Source organism: Pinus tabuliformis, chromosome 4_2 (assembly GCF_031772625.1).
Source record: "Pinus tabuliformis cultivar Carrire ecotype Pingquan chromosome 4_2, CPIR1, whole genome shotgun sequence".
Lineage (NCBI taxonomy): Eukaryota > Viridiplantae > Streptophyta > Pinopsida > Pinales > Pinaceae > Pinus > Pinus tabuliformis.
Window position 1 is genome coordinate 281,461,696 of NC_142304.1, and position 11,360 is coordinate 281,473,055.

Consider the following 11,360-nt stretch of genomic DNA (forward strand, 5'->3'; position numbering starts at 1 on the left):
GAATGCAAGTCTATTTTGATTAGGCCCATAAATATTTATAATTCTGATTGGGATGCCCAGCTCTCCCATGATAATGTCCATCCCCAGGAAGCCACTGCCCCCCCAAGCAGAGAGAGGCCTGCTTTTTCTGGGGTTTATTCCAATGAGTAGACCACCAGATCTGCCACAGGCATCCAGTCCATGTAAAACCCATCCCGGGAGCATAGCTTGAAGACTTTTCACCGCCACCTCGGCAGTGCAGAGGGTTTCCTGAAGGAAAATGATGTCACATCTAGACTCTTGCAAGAGTCTTTTCAGAGCCAGTCGTTTTTTGGGGTTGGCTAGTCCCCTGCAGTTGAAGGAGAGCCAGATCATGGGGAACCGCAGGTCAGGGGCTCATTAGCTCTAAGTGCCCGTTCAATAGTAAACTGTCGCCCCATGGCAACATCCGCAACCGCATTAAGCTTTGCAGAGGAGATATTGGATGGTCTACCGCGCTTTTGCTTGCGATGCCGACCAGGGGATGATCCCAGACCCAGATATTTAGGGCGAGCCCGGGATCTCAGATGGTAATGATGAGAGCCGGATCCGACCGGAGAGGGTGGGGAGTCAGGACAACCCAAAACCGGATTATGGGAGGGGGGAGTGGTGGAGAAAGTGGGTGGAGGAGGGGCAATGGTGCACAGGATGGAAGGGAGGGGGACATTTTCTAAGAAGGAAGTCCGATATGAAGAGTGCAAAAATGATTGCATTTCATCAGAAAAAAAAAGGAGTGCAGATAGGAGTGGATGCATTACCCGAATGAGAAGGTGCAGCCTCCGCCGACTTGGGAGCATCCTCTGCTGTCTTTGAGCGCGTACGCGGCGGCCCTGATGAAGGCGCAGCCTTCCTTCGAGTGTTCATTTTAGCACTATCACCCGTCTTCTTGGTAGGAGTCTCCTGTTGAGCCTGTTCACCCTCTGTTGTGATGTTTGCTCCAGCATTTTGTTCCATAGTAGTCTTCTGTCGAGGACCTTTAGTCTCCGCAGAAGTCACCCCCGAAATCAACGGACAATCCTTATATAGATGGCCAATTTTATGGCATCTTCGGCAGCGGAAGGGGACGCCTTCATAGTCCAGTAGCTGTTTGTGGGAGACATGATTATGGTGTAGTATGATTTTTTCCTCTAGACCAGGTCTGGTGTCCAAGTGAACTAGGATTCGAGCCATAGTCCTGGTGCCCATTTTCTCGTATGATCTGTCGTGCTCCAAGTATGTACCAAGTGTGTCCCCGATTCTCTTGAAAGCATACGGGCTCCAGAATTGCCATGGCAGACCAGGTAGGCGAATCCAGATGGGTCCAGCCCCCAATTGTTCTCGTTCTGGATCAAAAAGAGGATCCCATCGCTTGAGCAGGACTGGAGCTAGCTCAATGTGCCAATACTGTGAGAGAATCCACTGGGTGTATTCAGGGCGATGGAAGTGTAAGGCAAACCAGCCCCTTGTGAGAACCATAACCTCTGGTAGTTCTTTTAGCAGTGAACCCCATATCTCCTCCACCCAAGACTTAAGTCGTTCCGCAGTGTAAGTGCGTCCACGAACCCTACCAACCAGTACCTTGCGAGAAGCATCCATCACATCCAGCAGTGGAGCTTCTGGTCCAAAAAATACGCTAAAATCCGAATCAATAGCTCTCAGGCATCTGCCTTTCGTCACCTTTTCAGAACACTTGCCGATGGGGGTCTCCTTCAGAAGTTTACGACAGGGGTCAGATGAGCTATGCTGTGCGGAGCCAGCGGAACGAACTGGTATCGGCGGGGTAATGAAGCAGCCCAAGCGTATCGGGGAGCGAGGAGCCGAGGAGCTAGTGCCCGGAAGGAAGTGTGGGGAGGAGTGGAGGGGGAGCCGTTGGGCCTGCGGCATAAATGAAACTGAGGGTGAATGTGAGCTTGATGGAGGCGGAGGCGGAGGGGGCGGGGGTAATGCAGGGCGATTATGAAGCTGTAGCGGAGCGTCCAGAGTAGGCGAGTTCAGGAAGCATGTACCCAGAAGCTGTATCGTCGCAGGGGAAAGAGGTGGGCATTCAAGAGGTGAGGCATCCGCAAGATTGTAGTCAGTAGTTTTGTTCTTCCCTGAATTCGGCAGATGCCGCTGCTGCGATGAAGCACCTGTCTCAAAACCCAGAGCAACACTCCGCGGAATCATGTGAGGCCTATTTGAGTGTGCCCAGATGTCCTGGTGAGGCGTGGGGTCCGCCTCGTAATCTACCAAGTCTTCATCGCCCATTCTGAATGTCGGTGCAGAGTGAGCCGATACAGGATTCAATCCAGGAACCGTCAGCGGAAAGGAGGGAGGAGTCAGTGCGCCAGCGGAACCGAGAGGGGACCGCAGAATAAAACAAAAGGCTCCGTGAAACCCAAAATCTTTGTTGGTGAGCAGGCCGTCAGTGCTATCAATACCCAAAGGCTCCAAGAGCAAATCGCCATGGGAAGGGGTCCCTGTAACAAACCCTAGTTAGGGTTCCGCCATCGGGGCCCAGTTCTCTTATATTAATGTTGAATTGAATTTGATCTGTTCGGGGTTCTTTGTGTCTTTGGAGGTTTTATGAAAAATGGTCGGTTCTAAAAGCTTGGATTTTGTGGGTATTGGCGACAAAAGCCCTGTTGCCGGGATTGCCTTTGAAGTAGACATGACTGGTGTTTCTTTTTATTATAGCAGAGTATTTGTTTAGAAACTACTAGTGATAGAATTTTTGTTTGGGAATCATAAACTTATAATATTATGCTACACTGGCCCACTGGCTTTGAAAATTAAGGCATATGGTTTGTTCTAGTTGAATCATTTAAAGATATCAAAGCACCTCCTTCTGTAGTATTGTGCTTCTTGAAGTTCTGATAAATATTACAACTGTTTTGCTGTCAAAAAAAATTACCACTAGAAGTACAATTTTACAATATATTGGCAGAAGTATTTTTCTATCAGCAGAAGTATTTTTTTACAGAATGCATTCAATCATATCCATGGTGGGAATAGTTCTCACTGGAAAGGAGAACTATCCTGAATGGTCTCGGATGATAAAACACACCCTCATTTTCAATGAGTTGTGGAAAGGAGTGTGTGTCGGAGACGGAGACAATGAACCAGTACAGCCTACCTCAGACAAAGCGCTCGTCATTTGGGAAAACAACAACATCAAAGCTTATGCATTAATCGTAGCATCTATAAATGAAGAGGTGAGTAGCCATATTTCGTCATATTCAACTGCCTTTGAAGCCTTACAAAAGCTGAAATAACTCTATGACTCACATTCTACACTTGAAGTTGTTCAATTCATGATTAAACTCTTCACTCTTGAACTGCAAAATAATGATCCTCTTGCTCTTGCATCTGAAGTAAATTCTATAATGCAGGATATCAAATCCACTAAGGTTGAATTGGATATTCGTCTTATTTCTTTTCTCAAGGCACTTTATCCTACTTACTCCAATTATCTTGAGTCATTGCAAGCAAATGGAAATCTCAAAGATATAACCTTTGACTCTCTTGTGAAAAATTTTGCTGAAAGAGAGAAAACTTTTGGAAAGAAGACCGCCCCTGAATCTTCTGAAGAGGCTGTGTGCCTTGCTCATAAAGAAAAGCATCTTGCTCAAGATTCTATAAGAGGAAGAGGTGGTCGAAGAGGAAGAGGAAGATATTTTAGAGGCAGGGGGTAAACATTCTCAAGGAGAAAAGGCAGATTTGCACTGTCTACGCTGCAAAAGAAATGGATCACATGATGCCTCTACATGAAAGCTACCATGGGACAAAATTGAGCAGAAAAGAAACCAACAGAAATGTAAAACTGATGATACAGACAAAGGTAAAGCACCTGAATCCGCTCACTATGTTGTGGCACAATGTAACATTGGAGTAAATGAAGATTTGTTTAATGCTTCACTTGCTTCTTGGAAAAATGATTGGTTGCTTGATTCAGGAGCAACCTGCCACATGACTCATAGAAAAGATTTTTTTGAAGATTTCACTGACAATGTTGATGGAGCAGTATACTTTGCAGACCAATCAAAAATCAAGCCATCAGGGCTTGGCACAATCAGGCTTAAACTGCCTGGTCCTCTAGACTTTCTTCTGCATCATGTTCTATATCTCCCAAAACTCAAAAGAAACTTGTTGTCCTTGTTCCACATCCGCCAGCAAGGTCACTCCATTCATATGTTTGATGGCAAGCTTGAGGTAAGAAAAGCATCTGACCACTCACTTGTCATGAGGGGAATAGAAGAAGAAGGGCTTCTCAAGCTGCAAGGAACCTCTGCTCATGCACAACATTTCTCATACAATTCTCATCATGAAGAAGGTACACTTCCATCAAGTTTATTATGGCATGCTAGATTTGGACATTTGAACTATGACAGTCTTCGCTTATTGAAGAAAAATGGTGTTGCTGGTTTGCCTACAATTCCTAGGAAACTTAAGCAATGTGATGCTTGCATTCTAGGAAAGCATAGCAAATAGTCTTTTCAAGATTCACATTCAAAAGCACATAGAAAACTTGAACTCATTCATTCATATTTATGTGGTCCAATGCCCGTTCCTTCTGCAAATGGAAATAAATATATCATGACATTTATTGATGACTACACCAGAATGTGTTGGGTTTATTTATTGAAGAACAAATCTGATGCTTTTCAAACATTCAAGAATTTTCATAAATGGATTGAAAATGATGCACAATCTCATATTGGGTTTATTCGCACTGATAATGGAAAAGAATACACATCAAATGAATTTGAAAACTATCTTCACCAACATGGGATCAAACATCAAACAACTATGCCTTATAATCCCCAACAAAATGGTGTAGCTGAAAGAATGAATATGACAATCTTAAATATGGTAAGATCCATGCTCTTCTTCAAAAATGTAAAGATAATGTTTTGGGCTGATGCTGTTCTATGTGCTGCATATATAAAGAATAGATGTCCATCTAATGCTATAAGAAACAAGACTCCATATGAAATGTGGTATGGACATGTTCCTTCGGTAAAGCATCTCAGGGTCTTTGGTTCCACTGTTTATGCCTTGATACCAAAGGTACATAGAAACAAACTTGGTGCTAGAAGTCGTAAGTGTATCTTTCTGGGGTATTCAAACACCTCTAAAGCATATCGTCTCTATGATGAAGTAAATAAAAAGTTCGTTCTATCTAGAGATGTAATTTTTCTTGAATCATCCAAAACTGACAATGTTGTTGAGCGGCAACTTGATCGCTTGGATAGATTCACAACAGAAAAATCATTTCAAGAATTTGATAATCAGATTCAACATCTTGAAGGGTGGATTCCTATACTAGATCAACATGTGGAATCTTCTTCTGAAGAACACTCTCCCCCACATGAAACTCCAACAACGAATGATGCTTTAAGTGACATTTGGGAGACTCAATCTTGATTCAGTCCCAACTCAATCAACGGAGCAGGCTGGACCATCTGGGAAAGTTCCCCCAAAGTGGCTGACAAAGACACTTGAAGTTGTACATCCTGATGAAGTTGGAAAGACAGGAACCAGAAATTCAAACTGGCAAAATGGAGGTGATGTAGATGACTCTAATACACTTGTTGATATGGATGTTTCTTATGATTGTGAATTGAACTTGTCTACATATTTTGAATCAAATTCCTTCAAAGAAGTTGCTTCTCATGATGAATGGAAAGAAGCGATGCAAAAGGAGTATGATGCCCTCATAAAGAAAGACACTTGGAAGCTGGTTGATCCTCCATTAGGAACCAAACCAATTGGCTACAAGTGGGTCTACAAGAACAAGTATAAAGCTGATGGCTCACTTGACAAGCACAAAGCTAGGCTTGTGGCAAAAGGTTTTGCATAGAAGGAAGGGGTCGATTATGAGGATACTTTTGCCCCCACAACAAAATGGGCTACCATCCGGACACTCTTTGCACTAGTAGCTCAGAACGGTTGGAAATTCCATCAAATGGATGTAAAAACTGCTTTCTTGAATGATCTAAAAGAGAATGTTTTTATGTCCCAGCCTGAAGGATTTGTTGTGAAAGGACATAAGCATAAAGTATGCAAACTTGTGAAGTCCTTGTATGGCCTCAAACAAGCACTGCGAGCCTGGTATGAAACACTAACTGAGAATCTTCTGAAACTCAATTTCAAACATTTTGATCTTGATGATGCAACTTTATTTGTCAAGAAAGTTGGCAAAACAGTTGTATATCTTATGGTATATGTAGATGATCTTTTGATGATAGGGAACAATGAAAGCTACATTGCATCCATAAAGAAGGAATTGGGGAAAAGTTTTGAAATGACTGATTTGGGCTATGTTCATTACTATCTTGGCATTGAAGTAACCCAACATCCAAAGTCCATATTTCTTTCCCAAAAGAAATACATTGGAGATCTGTTGAACGGGTTTGGCATGACAGAGTGCAATCCTCTTACTACTCCAATGGAACAAAACTTAAAGCTCACATCTATTGAAGGAAAAGAATTTGAGGATGCAACAAAGTATAGACAGCTTGTAGGAAGTCTCAACTACCTAACTACTACCAAACCAGACATTTCGTTTGCTGTTGGAATCCTCTCCAGGTTTATGCGAAAGCCTTGTGAGGGACATTGGTCTGCTGCAAAAAGAGTTCTAACGTACTTGAAGGGAACTCAAGACTTTGGAATCAAGTATACACAGGTGGACAACTTCAGCTTGATTGGATACTTTGATTCAGACTTCGATGGAAACAAAGAAACTGGGGTATCAACTTCAGGATATGCTATGAGTCTTGGATTAGGAGCTATCTCCTGGAGATCACGCAAACAATCAGTTCCACCATATTCCACAACGGAAGTAGAATACATGGCAGCAGCTGAAGCAACAAAAGAAATTGTGTGGCTTAGGAAAATTCTTGAAGATTTGCAGGTAAAACAAGTACAATCAACTCCACTCATGATTGACAATACCTCTGCAATAAAGTTGGCCAAGAACCCAAAATTCCATGATCGAACGAAGCACATCAATACTAAATATCATCTGATTCGACATCATGTTGAGGCCAAAACAATCCATCTAATTCATTGCTCCACAAATGAGCAAATTGCAGACATCTTCACCAAAGCGCTTGGAAGAGAAAAGATTGAACGATTCAGAATGATGCTTGGACTCACCAACATCCCTTCAGATTAAGGGGGGGAATGTTGACACCTAATCCTTGTGATTGGGTGAATTTATGTAAATACATAAATTAGAAATATGAACAGTCATCGGGAGATGAACTGAACAATCTCTCCCTCATGTATATAACGAACACCTACCTGATGGAATAAGACACACAAATCATTTTTGCCTTATAGAGTTACTTCCTGGCCTGACAGTGCACAAGAAGGATGGATCATGGCGCATGTGTCCGGATTATAGGGAGCTCAACAAGCTCACTATTAAAGATAAGTTTCCCATTCCGGTCATTGATGAATTACTGGATGAATTGCATGGATCAATTCACTTCACCAAGTTGGATCTTCGTTCGGGATATCATCAAATAAGAATGAAGGCTGAAGACATTTGGAAAACAACATTTAGAACTCATGAGGGTCACTATGAATTTTTGGTCATGCCTTTTGGCCTTACCAATGCACCTTCTACATTTCAAGGTTTGATGAATTCCATTTTCAAACCCTTCCTTAGAAAATTTGTGTTAGTATTTTTTGATGATATACTAATCTATAGCAAGTCTTGGAAGGATCATGTTGAACATGTTGACAGGGTGCTACAACTATTGGAGGAGAAACAATTATATGCAAAAAGATCCAAATGTTTCTTTGGAGTACAAGAGGTGGAATATCTGGGTCATATTGTATCTCATAAAGGAGTTAAGGTAGACCCTAGAAAAATTAAAGCCATTAAGGAATGGAAAATCCTCACATCCATAAAGCATCTGCGAGGATTTCTTGGGTTGACAGGGTATTATCGCAAGTTTGTTAAGAATTATGGGAGAATAGCAGCACCTCTAACAACATTATTGAAGAAAGATGCATTTTCATGGACTCTAGAAGCAACAAAGGCCTTCGAACATCTTAAAGAGGTAATGTGCCAAGCACCAGTCTTAGCTACACCGAACTTCATAAAAACCTTTATTGTGGAATGTGATGCTTCAGGAAATGGAATTGGTGTTGTTTTAATGCAAGATGAAAGACCCATTGCTTTTGAACATCGTCCAATCAAGGGAAAGTTTTTACACAAAGCTATTTATGAAAAGGAAATGTTGGCAATACTACATGCGCTTAAGAAATGGTGACCCTACCTAATGGAAAGACACTTCAAGGTAAAAACGGATCATGATAGCCTTAAATACTTTTTAGAATAAAGATTATCCTCTGAAGAGCAACAAAAGTGGGTCACAAAGATGTTGGGTTATGACTTTGAAATCATCTACAAAAAAGGGAAGCAAAATGTGGTGGCAGATGCACTCTCAAGAAAGGATGAGGATGTGGAAGCATTGTTGTGCTCCATTTCTATTATCCAACCAGATTGGATAAACGAAGCAAGGGAGGAATGGAAGAATGATGAAGAAGTGTGGGCACTTATTCGAAAGTTCCAACAAGATTCTAGTACATCTGATACATTTCGCTGGCAAAATTATTCGTTATGGTACAAAGATCGCTTATACCTCTATAAGAATTCCCAACTCAAACAAAAGATTCTTATGGAATTGCACACTTCTCCCTCAGGAGGGCACTCAGGATTTTTAAAAACTTACCACAGGGTGAAGAAGGAATTTTTTTTGGATGGCCTTAAATTGGATATTCAAAAGTTTGTGGCAGAATGTTTGGTTTGCCAACAAAATAAAGTTGAAACAATTAAGGCCTCGGGTCTATCACAACCTTTATCCATTCCAAGCCAATGTTGGGAGGAGGTTTCAATGGATTTTATCATAGGTTTACCCATGTCTGAGGGAAAGAGTGTCATCATGGTGGTAGTTGACAGACTTACCAAGTATGCACACTTTTGTGCATTATCACATCCATTTAAATCCAGTACAGTTTCTATTGCATTTATGGAAACAATTCAAAATCTACATGGAAACCCAAAGATTATTGTAAGTGACAGAGATCCCATTTTCACTGGAAATTTTTGGACAGAATTATTTTCTTGTCTTGGTACTCAATTAACTCATAGCTCATCTTATCATCCTCAATCTGATGGGCAAACTGAGATAGTAAACAAATGTTTGGAAGGATATCTTCGTTGCTTTGTATCTGATAAATAGACACAATGGGTCAAATGGTTGCCTCTGGCCAAATGGTGGTATAACACTTCCTTCCATACAGCAACAAAAATGACCCCATTTATGGCACCTTATGGATATCAGCCACCACCCATCACATCATATTTACGAGAAAATTCTAAGGTTCAAGCAGTGGAACATCACATCGAACATCAACAACAAGTCCTCGAACTCTTAAAGGATAACCTCGTGTTGGCACAAAATAGAATGAAACAACAGGCAGATCAACATCGTAGCGAAAGAAGTTTTAATATAGGTGATTGGGTATTCCTACGACTACAACCATATAAACAAATGTCCCTCAAGCAAGCTAAGAAGGATGATAAATTATCACCAAAGTATTATGGTCCGTACAAGGTGTTGCAAAAGATTGGTACTATGGCATACAAATTGGAGCTTCCTGCAACTTCCTGAGTGCACCTAGTTTTCCATGTTTCATGTTTAAAGAAGGTTATAGGCGACAAGCTCCCAGTTCAAACAATATTGCCAAAACTTGACGAGGAAGGAAAAATTATATTGGAACCGGAAGCAGTCACAGAAACAAAAACTCAACAGCTACGAAATCGATCAATTTAGGAGTATCTCATCAAGTGGAAGAACTTATCCGCTGAAGATTCCACATGGGAGGATGAGAATTTTATACAGAAGCATCCAGAACTACTCAAGCGTTGAGGACAACACCTTTTTTAAGGAGAGGGGCATGTCACGTCCCTATAATACTAGTGATTACCCCATTACTATTATAGTTGTATCCCTTATTAATATTGTTGTGCCCCTATTTGTCCCCGTATTGTTATTACTATGCCCCATAGAATCCCTCTATTGTTATTTTTGTGGCTTTATATTATTTTTTTAGGTCGGCTGGGTTATATTGTGACTCCTTAGACTCCTATATATAGAAAGGAGGTTTTTTCATTTGAATCATCAAAGAATCTATTCATTTGTGTAATGTAAAGGAGGTTGCCCCCTCAAAGAGGCTGAATTCTAAGGCGTTGATCTATCTTTTCCATCTTTTTGTGAGCTGGTTTCATAACAACTCTTGAGATAGGAGGTAGGGAGGGTGGTTGATATGTCGTCGTCCCACCTGGTCAATGCACCATGGGACATGGTAGCACATGCCTAAGAACATTAATGTAGTTAAAGTCCCACACGACCAAATCATTAATATTGGCACAATATGGAAGCTATGGTATCAAGAAGGAAGAGGTGGTATGATTGTTACACAGAATATGATTCAAAAACTAGTGTGGTAGAAGGCATTATCAAGGCTACCCCCGTGGCAATGGACCTATAAAATTTCCCTACAATTGTTTCGATGGCAAACTACCTAAAGAGTGTGGTGTGGGCAGCAGAGGAAAAATAAGGTGGAGCTTCAGTGTGGTGGTGTTGTAGATCAACTGGTGCAGAGGCCATTTTTAGTGAGAGTTTTCTTTACAAGTTGAATCTTTAGTGTTGTGTGGTTGTTGTTTCCTCCCACACTCCACAAAATTGGTTGGATTACACTAACTTTTATACGATTCCTAGAATTGTGTTTAGACAATTATATTTCTTAACCTGCAAGGGTGGTAACATTTTCATTATCCGAGGGTGTTAGGTCATGTGGACACACTCAAATTTTTTTTTCCATTCCATATTTAATGGTATAAGCTTAGGTCCTCTGTGTCATACTTTTTCCTGGGACCACAACCTTCAATTGTCCTTTGTATGGTTAAACAATGTTTCCCCACTCATAACCTCAATAATGCAATATTTGTTATCTCTATGGACATCTAACACATCTCCTTTATGCTTTTTGCTGACATCTTGGTGGAATCATAGATTTGTAGTACACTTACCCCTCTTTGTTGTGATACCTTTTCTAGGTGCCCTCCTAAGCAATCCCACAGTTGGAAATAATTATCAGTATGGTACTTACTTTACGTAGCACCTCTCCTGCACTCTAGGGTCTGCTAGTTTTCTCTAACCTCTACTCCAGGTTATCAGTGCTACTCCTCTTTGCCACCATGCCTCATTAACGGGTGCAGGTTCGAAGGGGGTCTATATATTACCAAGAGCAGGCCCATAGGGGGAATACATGCTTGTACCACTAGTTGGAGGAATTCCCTA